The sequence below is a fragment of the Bubalus bubalis genome, chromosome 21, assembly GCF_019923935.1.
Source record: "Bubalus bubalis isolate 160015118507 breed Murrah chromosome 21, NDDB_SH_1, whole genome shotgun sequence".
NCBI classification, from domain to species: domain Eukaryota; kingdom Metazoa; phylum Chordata; class Mammalia; order Artiodactyla; family Bovidae; genus Bubalus; species Bubalus bubalis.
This window is the reverse complement of record NC_059177.1, coordinates 22,925,199-22,942,026: the sequence shown is the minus strand read 5'-3', so window position 1 is coordinate 22,942,026 and position 16,828 is coordinate 22,925,199. Positions and strand designations below refer to the sequence as shown.

Here is a 16,828-nt window from a genome sequence, read left to right as displayed (position 1 = left end):
CTGTTAAACTCAACTTAAACTCATTTAAACCAAAAGGAAATTCATAGCCTCACATTAAAGGAAAAAACTCCATGGATAGGAGGAAGGGCATAATCTAGGGGTCTAAACATTGTCATCAGGACCTGCTCTTGCTCCATTTGTTGGCTCTGCTCTTTGTAATGGGCTCCAATCTAAAATTTTTCCTTTTGAGTTGATTTCCAGTGGAACAGAAAGCATGTTTTCTCTCACAACCCCACCAAACCTCAAGTTTACAGCTTGGGCCTTCCCTGGTGGTGCAATGGATAAGAATTTTCCTGACAGTGCAGAGGACACAGGTTCAATCCCTGATCCAGGATGATCCCACATGCCCTGGAGGAACAAAGCCGATGCATCATAACTACTGAGCCCGCATGCTGCAACACTGAAGTCCCTGCACTTACAGCCTGTGCTCTGCAATAAGAGAAGCCATAACAATGAGAAGCCTGAGCATCACAATGAAGACTAGCCCCCACTTGCCACAACTAGAGAAAGTCTGCAGGTAGCAATGAAGACCCAGCACAACCAAAAATAAATAAGTAAATAACAGTTCCCCCATCTCAAAAAAAATAAAGCTTTTAACTCCCTGGGTAGACTGAGTCACTTACTCAAACCTCATTGCAACACTGTGCCAGGTAATGACAACTCTTAACTGGAGAGGCAGGACTAAGTAGGGTGGAGCTAGCATTTGTAGACTATAAACTCAAGAACAGGAAGGGGTGGGTTCTTAGAAGACTGCACCAAAACAGCATTAATATTTATAGGTGTAACACAAGGATGATAGCAACAATAGATGTTTACAGGGTGCTTAATATGTGCTCAGAATTCTTCTAGTGTCTTAACTAATCTAATCCTCAGTATCACCTCAGGAGAAGATAGGCTGAGTAACTTGCCCAAAGTTATACAGTTATATGCTAACTGCTAGTGTATAACTAAGGTTATACACTAACTGCTAGTAGAACAAGGATTTGAATGTAGGCAATCTGGCTCCAGGGTTAGCACTATTAACCACTGCTCCACACTGCTGCTTCAGAGACATGGGGCAATAAAGGGCCACCAAGAAGGCAGGGTAGAGGAGTAGATGCTGGTCAGTACCCCTTCTCAGAAGACAGTTCTTCATATGATCTTCAGCTGGCTGTAAACTGCAGCCTGATCCCAGACCGCCCAGCCCATTTAGAAAACAAGCCCATCTGGGATCAAAGGCTAAACATCTTGACTTACAATTATATACACTATTTCAGTCCTATATGTCTACTCTCAGCTTTAATATATGGATTTCTATAAAAAAGCTTTCCCTTTGAAGAGAACCTTTGTTTATATATGAGTGCCTAAATCTGTTTTATTCTGTCTCTCCCCTGAAGGAAAATATCTCCAGTTCACAAATACTGTACAACTCAGATTGCCCCTCCATTCCTTTTCTCTGCAGACCCCATGGGAAGCCCACTGAGTTGGACGTCTGGAAATTGATTTCACCCTCCATGGCTATGCAAACCACCTGCGGTGCCCTTTGATGGCAGATGAATTTTAAAAGAATCCCAAAGAGAATTTTCACTGGCAGGGCAAAACACCTTGTTTCTATCTGATAGAGAAGCTTGTGGAGCTTACAGGAGAAATGACTTAAGAAGATTTAAAGTCAGAAGAGTGAGTGGAAGTAGAGAAAGAAAACATTTGGAAATTTGGAGTTAGGAATTCTGAATAACTTACTTGAGAAAAAAATCTTGAATTCAGTGAAAAATACTGTATAAACATACTTGAGGAGTGTTATTTGGATTTAATTAGCTATTTTTCTCACTAAAATGATTTATGCTGTGTAACAAATCATCTAAAACCTGAAGACATAAGACACCAGTCACATCTGGTTTCTCATCAGTCTGCAGGCTGACTGGGGTGGTCCTTTTAGGATGGCTGAGTCGGGCTGGCTGTGCTGTCCATAATAATCATCTTCCTTCTGGAATCAGCAGGTCAACTGGGTCATGAATTTCTCATGTCAACAGCAGAGATGGCAGAGAGGATGAGCCCAACTGTGTAAGAACTTTTCAAGCCTCTGTTTGTATTGTCAGTCCAGTTCCAAAGAAGACACAGAGCTGGCCAGTAGGCATATGAAAAGATGCTCAACATCACTAATTATTAGTGAAATGCAAATCAAAACTACAATGAGGTACCACCTCAAACAGGTCAGAATGGCCATCATTAAAAAGTCTACAAATAACAAATGCTGGAGAGGGTGCAGAGAAAAGAGAACCCTCTTGCACTGCTGGAGGGAATGTAAACTGATACAGCTACTATGGAGAACAGTATACAGATTCCTCAGAAAACTAAAATTAGAATTCTCATATGATTCAACAATCCTACTCCTAGGAATATACCTGAACAAAAGTATAATTTAAAAAGATACAGGCTCCCCTATGTCCATAGCAGCACTCTTCACAGTAGCCAAAACAGAAATAGCCTAAACATCCATCAACAGATGAATGGATAAAGATGTGGTACATATACACAATAAAATACCACTTAACCATAATAAAAAGAATGAAACAATGCCATTTGAGAATATTGTATTACAGATTATCATACCAAGTAAAGTAAGTCAAAAGAAGAAAGACAAATATCATATGGTATCACTTACATGTGAAATCTAAAATATGGCACAGATCTCTGAAACAGAAGCAGATTCACAGACACAGAGAACAGACTCATGGTTGCTGAGGGGGAGAGGGTGAGGGATGGACTGAGAATTTGGGTTTAGTAAATGAAAACTATTACGTTTAGAATGGATAGACAGCAAGGTCCTAATGGATAGCACTGAGACTATATTCAGTAACTGTGATAAACCATAATGGGAAAGGGTGTAAAAACAAAAAAGAATGTATATGTGTGGATAAAAGAGTCACTTTGCAGTGGCAGAGATTGGCACAACGCTGTCCATCAAGTATACTTCAATGAAAAAATATGAGACATAAAAAATAAAATAGAAAATACAGTGGAGAAAAGAAGAACTCTGCCCTCATGTATAAGGGACAAAGACATCTTGAACACATGCTAAGTGAGTGTTTTCTTGATAAAATATGACTTAGCTCCTGAGGTGGTTTAAAACTCTGAATGTCTGCCAACCCATAAGATTCTTCCTCAACCCACTCACAGATATTTCCTGCCCTTTTCAATCCATAACCATTTTAATTACACAATAAATAATATTTTAAAAACAATCTGTAGAAAGTGTGAGATCCTTTTCTGAGAGCATGTTTTGACCTGAGGGGCTAGGGAGGACACAGCTGAACTTTTCCATTCTCTGAGGTTGTAAGATTCTATAATAAAGACAGGTGTGTGCACTGAGTACATTCTGAAGGCAGAACTCAGCTCTCTCACTACCTTATTGCGTGTGTGCTGATTTGGTCCTAATCTTTGCAACCCTTTGGACTATAGCCCACCAGGCTCCTCTGTCCATGGGATTTCCCAGGCAAGAATACTGGAGTGGGTTGCCATTTCTTCCTCTAGGGATCTTCCTGACCCAGAGATCGAACCCTTGTCTCCTGCATTGCAGGCAGATTCTGTACCATTGAGCCATCAGAGAAGTCAATACTGACAGCAAATACACAGAAGCTTCCTAACTTTAGTTTCTGGAAGTGTATCGGCAACTTTCAATTTGCTGGACCAATGAGCAGGTGGAGCAAACTTGGATGATCGAAATCTAACCAACTCTCAACAACTCTTCTACATGAAAGTCTTTTTAAAAGTGCTTCTGGAGCGTCTGTGGTTTCTTCCTTCCCACTTGGAGCCTATAAACAGAAAAACAGGAAATGAAGGAAGGAAGAAACTCTTTAGAAGGCCCCAAATGTAATCAGCTTCAAAGCAATTAAGAATTGACTGTATTTTTATTATCATCTAAATCCCCACTGAGGTCGATGCTAAAAGCTAATTCATTCTGGCTCTATCTTTAATGTATGAGATTTATTTTTTAAAAGTCATTTGCAGAAGAAAAGCAAAAGAAGACAAAGCTTCTATTTTGATTGACTATGGTTTCTTAATTGCTTGACTGGGTCAAATTAAGCAGAGTTATTAAGCCAGCCAAAAATGTCAAGAACTTTTTTGTTGACGCAGACACAGAATACACAATAGAGAATGAATGCAAGTTAATTTGACTCTCCCCCAGATTTTCACTGCTGTTCTACTTTCTGCAGAAACACCTCACAATTCAACCTTCCAGTCTCCAAAGGATTTATTTAACCTGAAGTCTGCTTTTCTACTTTTCTTTGACTAGACAAACCTTGAATAAAATATTCAGTATAATATCTGTTAAAACACATCAATTATCTTGGAAAAAATAAGATACAATAGAACACGAGTGCCCTTCTTGCTTTTTAAACATGGGCCACTCTAGAAGACAGTGATGCTAACCACTGTACCACCAAGGAAGGAAGGCCTTGGCACATCAGTCGCTCTGCTTTATGTGATATTTGTGATTAGCAGATCTGGTTTAATGAAAACAGGATCTCATTGATACAGGAAGATTAGTAAAAGAAAATAAAAGTGCAGATCTTAGAATCCTTCTCTGTTGGGGATACAGCACTTATACTGACTAATTGTATTTTTGAGTGTTAAAAAAATCTTAATGCATGATTTCCCCCAAAGCTGTCACGTGGTCTCAGTGGGTGGTCAGGAAGTGAAGAACAAAACATCAGTGAGTTGCTTCTCAGGGAGTCTTCCCTCTGATCAAGCTTGGAGCCCAGACAAGAAACAATATGCTCACTGCTTTACTGCCACTGCAGATCGTTCATTAGTTGTAATTATTTTCTAAGATCTAGAGGGAGCCATCAAAAAAAATTAATCACGAATGGAAAGCAAGGCAGCCTTCTGTGATCATAAAAACACATAAAGTGTTTTGGATATTATGGACTTTTTATGATTTACACTCAAACTTAAACGCAAGGGGGCATATGGCACATCAGCGTTTATTAACCAAGTATGGGGATTTATGATAAATCATAAGTTTTGTTGTAAAATAAGTTGCCTTTTTATTGTGTTCTTAAAGTTGATTTTGTGAGTACGTGTTGAGGAGTCCTTTCTTGATTTTGACCTTGCTAGAAATATAAATTGAAAAAAACAGCATCCTATCGTTAAAGGGAGTTTAAAGATGAAGCCAGTTATGCAATGTTTGAGCTTTCTCTAAGCAGTCCCACCAAATGCAGGGCATTCTTTCCTCTGGAGAAGCTTGTTTCACTCTGGAAAGTTCAGGTATTTGGAACTCTTCCACTCTCTGACTTTACATACATGCTGACAATGCAGTTTCATAAAATAAGCCCAGTCTTTCTCCCATTGTATCCCTTCAAATAATGAAGCAGCTATTGGAATCCTTTCCAATTCTCTGAAAGGTTCAAGACTGCAGGTTCTGGAATTCAACTGCTCAGGTTCCAGTCAGGCTTCTACCACTTACCAGAAGCATCCTTGGGCAATTATTTAGACACTCTAAGCTTCAGTTGGGGTTCCCAGGTGACACAGTGGTAAAGAATCCAACTGTCAGTGCAGAAGAAGCAGGAGACATGGGTTCAATCCCTGGTCAGGAAGATCCCCGAAGAAGGAAATGGCAACCCACTCCAGTATTCTTGCCTGGGAAATCCCATGGACAGAGGAGCCTGGCGGGCTACAGTTCATGGGATCATAAAGCGCTGGGCACAACTGAGAACACAGTACACATGCAAGCCTCACCTTCCTCCTTATGAACAAGGGTGTGAAGATTAAAGTGAGAACACTCACCTAAGTGCTAACATAGAGCTTGCCAAAATGACAAGTGCTCAGTAACTGCTAGTTAGTATTACTGACATTATGACTATGATTCTAATGAAAACATATGCAATATGTCTTCATGTGACATGGTTTTGAGTCCCTTTATTATTAGGGTGACCAACTTATCTTGGTTTTAAAAGTGAAAGTCCACATCCTGGGAAGGTCTCTCAATGTCAGAAAACCTGAGATGACTAGCCACTCTACTCTTCTATTGGGTTCTCACTTCAGGACATCCCCTCCCCAATTAAAGCACCTTTAAGGTGCCCCTGGAAAGACCTGCCACATGAGAGAGTCCAGGTAAAAGCTGCCTGGATATATATGTGTATAACAGAGTCACTTTGCTGCAGAGCAGTAATTAACACAACATTGTAATTCAGCTATACTTCAATAAAAATAAATTTTAAATAGACAAATTTAAAAGTTGTCTGAGGCACCAAGAAATGTGTTTGGGTCTATTTCTTGACCAATTGTTTGATCAAACCTTGCTTCTTTTCTGCCAATTCTTGTACATTTGATGCTGCACCCTTGGTCTTTAGACTCGGGCTCCCTGTGAACTAGCTTGGAGTACCTCACGATGTATCTTATTTGATTCCTCACTTGTAAAACTACCTATGCAAGATGCTGCCTCCCATTTCACAGAACCAAACTATTGCTCATTTTTGCTTGCTTGGTGTTGAGTTGGCATGTCTCCTGAAACTGCCCCCTCCTGTCCTATGACACTGGATAAATCATCTTGTACAAAGTCACAAGCACGGGCTTGGAATGAGGGAAAGTCCATTCATCTGCACCCAAATGTACTGGCTTTTCAACATCTTCATGAAGCTCTCAATGTGTTCTGTTCTCTACTGCAAGCTTTTTGTCTCTGTCTATATTTGCATTTTGATTTTGTGAGTATGTGTGGAGAAGGCAAAGGAGAAGGAAATATTTACCCATTTGAATGTCGAGTTCCAAAGAATAGCAAGGATACAAAAACCTTCCTCAGTGATCAATACAAAAAATAGAGGAAAATAATAAACTGGGAAAGACTAGAGATCTCTTCAAGAAAATCAGATATACCAAGGGAACATTTCATGCAAAGTTGGGCACAATAAATGACAGAAATGGTATGGACCTAATAGAAGCAGAAGATATTAACAAGAGGTGGCAAGAATATACAGAAGAACTGTACAAAAAAGATCTTCATGACCCAGATGACCACGATGGATGGTGTGATCATTTACCTAGACCCAGACATTCTGGAATGCGAAGTCAAGTGGGCCTTAGGAAGCATCACTACAAACAAAGCTAGTGGAGGTGATGGAATTCCAGTTCAGCTATTTCAAATCCTATAAGATGATGCTGTGAAAGTGCTACACTTAATATGCCAGCCAATTTGGAAAACTCAGCAGTGGCCACAGGACTGGAAAAGGTCATTTTTCATTCCAGTCCCAAAGAAAGGCAATGCCAAAGAATGCTCAAACTACCACACAGTTGCACTCATCTCACACGCTAGCAAAGTAATGCTCAAAATTCTCCAAGCCAGGCTTCAATAGTATGTGAATTGTGAGCTTCTAGATGTTCAAGCTGGATTTACAAAAAGCAGAGGAACCAGACATCAAATTGCCAACATCTGCTGGATCATTGAAAAAGCAAGAGAGTTCCAGAAAAACATCTATTTTTGCTTTATTGACTACACCAAAGCCTTTGACTGTGTGGATCACAACAAACTGTGGAACATTTTTAAAGAGATGGGAATACCAAGACCACCTGACCTGCCTCCTGAGAAATCTGTGTGCAGGTCAGGAAGCAATAGTTAGAAATGGACATGGAACAACAGACTGGTTCCAAAAAGGAAAGGAGTACGTCAAGGCTGTATATTGTCACCCTGCTTATTTAACTTATATGCAGCGTACATCATGAGAAATGCTGGGCTAAATTAAGCACAAGCTGGAATCGAGACTGCCAAGAGAAATATCAATAACCTCAGATATACAGATGACACCACCCTTATGGCAGAAAGTGAAGAAGAACTAAAGAGCCTCTTTTTTTTTTTTTTTTTAATTGGATATTTTATTTCACAAGAAACTTACAAGCTGCTTTCTAGAAAGGCTGTACTGTACCATTTTACATTCCAACCAGGGATGCATAAGTAATCCAGTTTTCCTGCTTTCTCACCAGAATTTGATGTCACTGTTTTTTTTTTTCTCTTTTTTTTAAATTTTATTTTATTTTTAAACTTTACAATATTGTATTAGTTTGCCAAACATCGAAATGAACCCACCACAGGTATACCCATGCTCCCCATCCTGAACCCTCCTCCCTCCTCCCTCCCCATACCCTCCCTCTGGGTCATCCCAGTGCACCAGCCCCAAGCATCCAGTATCGTGCATCGAACCTGGACTGGTGACTCGTTTCATACATGATATTATACATGTTTCAATGCCATTCTCCCAAATCTCCCCACCCTCTCCCACAGAGTTCATAAGACTGATCTATACATCAGTGTCTCTTTTGCTGTCCCGTACACAGGGTTATTGTTACCATCTTTCTAAATTCCATATATATGTGTTAGTATACTGTATTGGTGTTTTTCTTTCTGGCTTACTTCACTCTGTATAATAGGTTCCAGTTTCATCCACCTCATTAGAACTGATTCAAATGTATTCCTTTTAATGGCTGAGTAATACTCCATTCTGTATATGTACCACAGCTTTCTCTTTGGTGGGAATGCAAACTAGTACAGCCACTATGGAGAACAGTGTGGAGATTCCTTTAAAAACTGGAAATAGAACTGCCTTATGATCCAGCAATCCCACTGCTGGGCATACACACTGAGGAAACCAGAAGGGAAAGAGACACGTGTACCCCAATGTTCATCGCAGCACTGTTTATAATAGCCAGGACATGGAAGCAACCTAGATGCCCATCAGCAGATGAATGGATAAGAAAGCTAAAGAGCCTCTTGATGAAAGTGAAAAAGGAGAGTGAAAAAGTTGGCTTAAAACTCCACATTCAGAAAACTAAGATCATGGCATCTGGTCCTGTCACTTCATGGCAAATAGGTGGGGAAACAATGCAAACAGTGGCAGACTTTATTTTGGGGGGCTCCAAAATCACTGCAGATGGTGACTGCAGCCATGAAATTAAAAGACGTTTGCTCCTTGGAAGAAAAGTTATGACCAACCTAGACAGCATATTAAAAAGCAGAGACATTACTTTGTCAACAAAGGTCTGTCTAGTCAAGGCTGTGGTTTATCCAGTAGTCATGTATGGATGTGAGAGTTTGACCATAATGAAAGCTGAGCACAAAAGAACTGATGCTTTTGAACTGTGGTGTTGGATAAGACTCTTTGAGAGTCCCTTGGACTGCAAAGAGATCCAACCAGTACATCCTAAAGCAAATCAGTCCTGAATGTTTACTGGAAGGACTGATGTTGAAGCTGAAACTCCAATACTTTGGCCACCTGATGTGAAGAACTGACTCACTGGAAAATACCCTGAGGATGGGAAAGATTGAAGGTGGGAGGAAAAGGGGACAACAGAGGATGAGATGGATTTGATGGCATCACTGACGCGATGGACATGAGTTTGAGTAGGCTCCAGGAGTTGGTGATGGACAGTTATTCACATGATGAAATAACTAGTCAATGCTTTTCTAGAACTTCAATACAGTGCTTCCTCTACATTTATCTTCTGCTTTGGCAGCCCTTTAACGAAGGAAAACAAGTTTGGTCAGGCCTAGTGGTTGGTTGCTGCAATAACTCCTTCCATTTACAACTGCTCCAAAGCCATCTATGTGGCTTGTTGCAATGGACATGATTCATGGAAAGACAGCAACAGACAGAGCAAAAAGCTACAAAGTTTCTTTCATTGCAAAGAATAATGACATTTATATACCCATTTTAAGGTGATGTTCAAAGCAGGAGGTAATGAGCATGCTCTTGGCTTGCTAGGGGTCCCTGGATTCTCTACAGAAACTCCAGCTGCTACGTGATTCATGCAGTGTTGCGTCCTTCACAAGCAAGAAGCCTGCACAATCTAATTTCTCAAAGGTCGTTATATCCTCCTTGCCTTCCAACTGCCCTTAAGATTTTGGCCATAATCCACCTACTCACCAGGTGCAACTAATTAATAGAAATCAGTCCCAGCACAGTTCAGAGTGTTCACTGCCAGATTTGGGTAAATCTAAGATACATTTCTCAAGCATGGACTGCTTCTGCAGAGCAGGGTTTCAGACCTGCCTTAGCTTTCTTTTGATATTATGGTCTAGAAAACTGCCTGAGATTATAATTAACACAATGGTCTGGGGTGCACAGAAGGTACTTTTCTACTTCTCTTTCAAAATTCACAGCTAGATCTGCTCATCTTTAGGTTTTGAAAGAGGTTCCTCATTGTTTATTCTCTTTTGAGACTTGTGATGTTTCAGATTCTCTTTCTCAAATGGAAGTTAGGGTATGGACTCCAACTAGGACTTCTGGTGCACTGGTAACACATTACAAATGCTAAGCAAGTTTTAAGGAGGACGGGGTGGCCTTTGGAAGTCTTTATCTTTCTGAATGGTGTAGAATGTGATTATGTTCTTTCTGTTATTCCATATACACTTAATCTTTTATTAGATTGTAAGCTCTCCAAGAATAGCAGGTATTTTTTACATATTTTTGTGTTCTACCAATGTTTGGAGCTACCCAGGTGGCTCAGTCCTTAAAGAATCCACCTGCAATGCAAGAGACCTGGGTTCGATCCATGGGTCAAGAAGATCCCCTGGAGAAGGAAATGGCAACTGACTGCAGTATTCTTGCCTGGGAAATTCCATGGACAGAGGAGCCTGGCAGGCTACAGTCCATGGGTCTAGAGAGTTGGACATGACTGAACAACTAAACCACCACCACCACCGAACATTTAGCATGGGGTCTTATGTGTGTGTGTTTCTGTGTGTGGAAGAACATCTTCTAAATACAGAAATTAATCACACATTCCCCTCAAGGTAACGAAGACCTTGCTAGAAGACCTTGTAATTTTGCTAGAATTACAAGCTACCTATAAATTGGAATTCATCATGATGATTGACAGATATCATTAAAGGGGGCTGTGTAGTAGAGTTTCACAAAACAGAGTGTGGCTCCATGGTCCTGCCTTATCACCCGCATCTTCCAGGATGAACAACGTTAATGGCAACAATTTCCATGTATAGGGTGGTTAATTGATCACGAAGTCCATGCTTACTCTAGTGTTCAGCTTTTGAAGCAGGTTATCAATAACCCTATTTCACAGTGGAGAAAACTAAGACTCAGTGGAAGTGACTTTACCGTGGAAACAGAAGTACTAAGCGCAGAGCCAGGATGTAACTGGGCTGTGTGGCTCCTGTCACCCTTCCCAGTGTGGACATCCATGTCCTTGTTGTTTTGCATATGCTGCCACGCCATGGGGGAAGCAAAGGTTATGTCCAGCAGCAACTCAAACCATAAACACAGGAATTAATCTCTCTTTCTCTCATCTCTCTGCCTCCAATCCATTAGCAGGTCCTCTCAATGTTTCCTATCAAGTTTGCATTGGATTTGTCTTTCTTGATCTACAAAGTTGACACCCAGGTCTAAGATAAACTACGTTGTCCCTGCCTGGATGGCTGCAATCCTTCCCAAGGAGCCTTCCTCCTGTGGCTCTCACCTAAACATCAGGGGTTCTCAACCTGATTGTGTGTCAGTGTCCTCTGGGGCCTTATTAGAGCACAGACTTCAGGGTCCACCCCAGAGTTTTTGGAACAGGTCTGGGAATTTGCATCTGTAACAAGTGCCCAGGTACGCTGCTGCTGCTGGTCTAGGGACCATACTTTGAGACCCACTGCTATACATGATCTGGTTTCCCATAACAGCTGGAATGGTCTTTTCTGTACTCAAGTCAGATCAAGAAGCACCCTTCCAAATAAGCTACCTTCTCATTTACACTCATTACAAAAACCTGATCCCTCACACTGGACTATGATGTCTTTTGGACACAGCTTCGGATGCGCCGACTGATTTCCTCCTGGTTCACAGAGCCTTCTTTCCATTGCTCATCACTCAGCCTTCTTCCCACCTCAGAGTCTTTGACCAGGAATGTTCCTTCCCCAAATCTTTGAGCCTGTGGCTTCTCCTTGTCATTCAAATGTCGGCTCAAGACTGGTCTCCCCAGAGTTCTTCCCTGACTTTCCTCTTAAGAGCCACCCTCTCAGGCACTCTCATATTCCCTCATTCTGATTTTCCTATTTGTTTTATTTGATAATATTCTCCTCCTTCCACTAAAATGCAAGCTCAATGAGAACCAGGCTGTAGTCTGCCTTATTTCCTTCCCTGAATTTGATGCCCAAAACCATGCCTGGTGCATAGTGTACTAAAAATATTTGATAAATAAATGAAGGAGTCTCCAAGACTCTCTTAGAACAACAGTACCCTTTAGGTTTTAATAATCCAGCTAGAAAAAAAATAATAATCCAGCTGGGATTCTAGGTCTCAGGCTTTCTGACTCTGAGGATTAATTCCGTGAATCCTATATCCTCCTTTCCCTTTGCAGAAACAACTACACAAGACCAAGGGAATCTTGCAGCTGTCCAGTTGGAAACAAATTGTATGTAAAGACTACCTCAACCAAGAGCCACAGAACAGATTTTCCTCACTATTTGACTATAGGAGAAAAACAGACCTTTATGGAGCTAAAGAATCTTGAGAGAGATGGGAAATTGACTCTAAGCACCATCCATAAATACTCTAGAGTCTGCTACTGAATCCATGGATTGGATTAAGCTACAATCAAGAACAAGTGTAGTAGCAATAGGAGTCTGTAAGTAAATCAATAAATAGACAAAACATCTGTGGTTTGTATACTGTCCCATCTTTTAGGGAAAGCCTCAATCTTTTCTTCTTTGCATGTGTGGCTCTTGGCAGTGATTTCATATCTCCAGGGCTAGGACCCAAGTCTAGCCAATCAGATTACTCCATTCATCTTTTTTGTGATTGACCAAGAGATATGAAACTGCACCATGCTAGGTCATTGAGAGACTCCTCTATGAATTCTCCTGGTGGTACCAGTAAATAGCCTCCCTCAGCATTTATGGGGGCCTCCCTGGTGGCTCAGTGGTAAAGAATCCACCTGCCAATGCAGGAGTCAGGTTCAATCCCTGAGTCAGGAAGATCCCCTGGAGAAGGAAATGGCAACCCACTCCAGTATTCTTGCCTGGGAAATCCCATGGACAGAGGAGCCTGGGGAGCTACAGTCCATGGAGTTGCAACGAGTCAGACCCTACTGAGCAATTAAATAACAAATGCAATCATGAGAAGGATGTGAACTTGGGGGCTTTGGTGACCACCTGGTCACTGCATGGAGAGAACCCATCTAAGAAGAAAGCAGAGTCTAGATATAGAGACACACGGTCTGGATGACGTGGGTTTAGCCCACGGATCCTGAATCCGACACTTGGATTTCCTACTTAAGCATATTTGAAACATACACTGTCACAACTGAAAGGGTGCTGAGGGATCCAGCCTGTCCCACATTCCTTATGAGACTACTCCCTGAGTCCTCCTGCTGTGCTGTGTTCTCTTCCTGTCAGCACCTAGCTCAGGGGCAGAAAGAACCACCCACAGCACTGCACTGAAGCTACTGTGGATCTTGAGCCCACACACCACTGCAAGCATAGTACAGAAACTGTTATTAATAACAAGGCCTCCATTTCTATGGAGTTTTCTTTAAAAGATGCCAAAGACTCTAGCATATGTTTCTGTTCTCTTCGCCCTGTTCCTGTAAGGAGGAAGGAAAACAGATACTCCTCCCAAGCTGTGCGAACCCTAGGAAGTCATCCACATCTCAGAGAAACCATTTTCGAAAGTGTTAAAACAGAGGGAGAAACGTGAGGCAGGAGTTTCAGATCTGACATTCATGAGACTGGGAGGCATAATGTGAAATCATGAGTGTCTTGACTGCGCGGTTTTCCAAAATAAAATGCTGATATTGAATACCATTGTCTACAAATAGCGAGGGAGAAAATTCATTCTACTTCATATGAGAATCTTTCAATGTCACTTGAAAAGCACAGGAAAATCACTTCATTCTTCTCAACAGATCCTTTATCAAAAAGGAACAGAAGATGAACTGAAACAGCGTTAAGAGATCCACATACGCATTTTACTGCCAACTTCTCTAGGGAAATGACACTGTAATTTTACCATAAATGGTGGGGCATTAAGTCAGTATAATGTGCCCAGGAGTCAAGCTATGAACTGTAGACATCTTTCTGGTTTCCAAAAGCAAATCTGACTCTGCAAAATATAAGTTTATGTGAAAAAAATTCATCTCAATCCTTCCTTCTTAAAGGGTTGCAATTTGACTGATCATCTGCATTCTGCCACTTTATTCAAAGCCTTTCAGGCCACTGTAACTTAAACGTGAACGAGTTAGGAGGCACTGAACTGATGGGCATTTGTGTCAGCATACGCGTGTGCCCTATTCATCAGCCCTTGGAACACTCAGTGTCTGTGAAATTGGAGAATATCCAAATTTATATTTATAGGACAGTTCTTGCTTCATGTTGTAAAACAAAACATTGGAAGTCCATGGGAGTTACAAGAAAACTTTTCAAGAAAACATTTAACTGTCTGCTAATTGATACAACAAATAGAATAAAAATTGCAGAGAGAGAATGAGCTAGATGGAATTAACAAGAAAAAGCTTATTCGAAGAACTGAGCCTTACCATGAGATTTTCTAGAAGGTAGGGACTATGTCTGTATTCTGGAGTATTTGAAGAATTGCATGTTTTTTTAGTAAGGATGGAAGGAGGCTGTTTATAAATGAGGGCCAGAAAAAAGTATTATGAGGCATGATTGAAGAATATATCAGTTTACACCATCCATAGTACCAGTGAAGTGACTAGAACACTCTCTTAAGAATTGGTGCCTGACAAACAATAGCAGTAGTAGTTCTTTTTTTTTTTTTTTTTTTTTTTTTTTTTAGTGAAAGTAACTGTGGTGCTGGAGAAGACTCTTGAGAGTCCCTTGGACTGCAAGGAGATCCAACCAGTCCATCCTGAAGGAGATCAGCCCTGGGATTTCTTTGGAAGGAATGATGCTAAAGCTGAAACTCCAGTACTTTGGCCACCTCATGTGAAGAGTTGACTCATTGGAAAAGACTCTGATGCTGGGAGGGATTGGGGGCAGGAGGAGAAGGGGATGACAGAGGATGAGTTGGCTGGATGGCATCACTGACTCAATGGACATGAGTCTGAGTGAACTCTGGGAATTGGTGATGGACAGGGAGGCCTGGTGTGCTGCGATTCATGGGGTCGCAAAGAGTTGGACACGACTGAGTGACTGATCTGATCTGATCTGATCTGACAGTCAAATATTGCATGGAACAAACTTACACTAAAAGATTATAATTTAGGGCACTGAAATTAAAATTCACCAGACCATCCTGCATTTTCATTGACTGAATCTGGAAACTCTATTTAGAAGGATCTTAGCAGAAGCTTACCTTTTAAAAAAAATAGAGATTACAGATATTCTTATCAACATCACATAGCACTTACGATTTTAGACAAATGACACAATTTGACCTAATCCTTACAAAACTTAAGGAAAGCTTTATTACTTTATCCTCTTTTTCTCAGAGGGACAAATTGAGACACAGAGACGTTAAGTAATTGGCCCAAGATGACAAGCCAGTAACAGGCAGAACCAGGATTTGAACCAATACAGTCTGGTTACAGAATCCACGCTCTACATGACCACGTAGTTGTGCCAGGTGAGGACTGTGGCCACATGGTGACTAAGAAAAACACCTCATCATGGCTTTTTCAACATAGTGAATCCTAGTGCTTAACTGTTGGCTCAGCCCTTAAAACCAACACACAGTTTCTGGGAAAGAGCACTTCTGATCTTGAAGAGAACCTCGATCCCTGTCCCTGGAGTTGGACGCCACCTGGTGGTGCAGTCAACAGTCTCCTCACCTCCTCGCCCACCCCTGACTCCCCCAAGCACTACCACCGTCTCTCCCTGACTAGCTCATGACAGTCATGCTGCAGTGGAATTACACGATGAGCAAGGCAGCATTCCAGTTCCCCACTGCTCTCCTGGCACACAGTAGGTGGGAGGACCCCAAGGAATCTGAGTAAGGGGCTATGCCATCCACAGGCCTAATTTATTGCCAGGGATTCAAATACTCTCTAGGCTAAAAGCCCATTCCTTTTGCACTATTTTGCATCTGCCAAGGTTTGTCCCCAAGATCAGCAGGGAACTCTTGACATATTTTCCAATAGGAGCAAACACCACAGAAATCCAACAAACACAGTCCAAGAATTCCAGTGAGAAGAATTATATCTAACACTTAGGGTGCTTTCCAATGAACTGGTGCTCTAATTTGTACACCATAAATTAAAGTAAATCATAAACATGCATCGTTAGCATATTTAAAAATGATGAGGTCCTCGTATTGACTTATTTGGGATTTTCATATTGTTCTATCAATTTGGGGAGTGCTCAAGCATTTTACTTCTGGTGAGACATTTATTTCAATAAAGTGATATAAAACCCTTCACCCATTCCTATTTAAAGCTGAGGAATAAACCTATTTGTAATGACTCTTACATAAGACTTGCATTGAATACTTCTTTATTGTAATCTGACATTACATGAAATTAGAAATAATATGGGAGCGGAATCAATCATCCATGGCGGAGGGATTGAGATAAAAATGACTCATTTGACTGGGTTGATTTGAAAAATTAATAACAGCTGAGGTAATTACTAACCTGGGAGAGCCAGACTCTTGATCATCCTTGAACACTTTTAAACATGAAGTACGCAGAGACTCATTACTTCGAGGCACAGGCAGTGTGCTGGGGCCAACAGTCAACTGGCTCAAAACTCACATCCTCCAGATCCGTGCTTCTCAACCCAAGGCGACTCTGTCCCCAAGGGGACATCTGACAATGGCAGGGCACATTCTTGGTTGTCCCAACTTGGGGCATGGATGCTACTGGCATCTAGCAGGCAGAAACCAGAGAAGCTGCCACATATTTATTCTAC

At 41.2% G+C, this 16,828-nt stretch overlaps 1 protein-coding gene across 1 annotated transcript in view; it reads right to left on the bottom strand.

Moving 5' to 3' along the window:
• Positions 1–16,828, bottom strand: part of CRBN (cereblon) — a 405,868-nt gene that overhangs the window by 140,121 nt on the left and 248,919 nt on the right. The gene's annotated exons all lie outside the window — the stretch shown is intronic.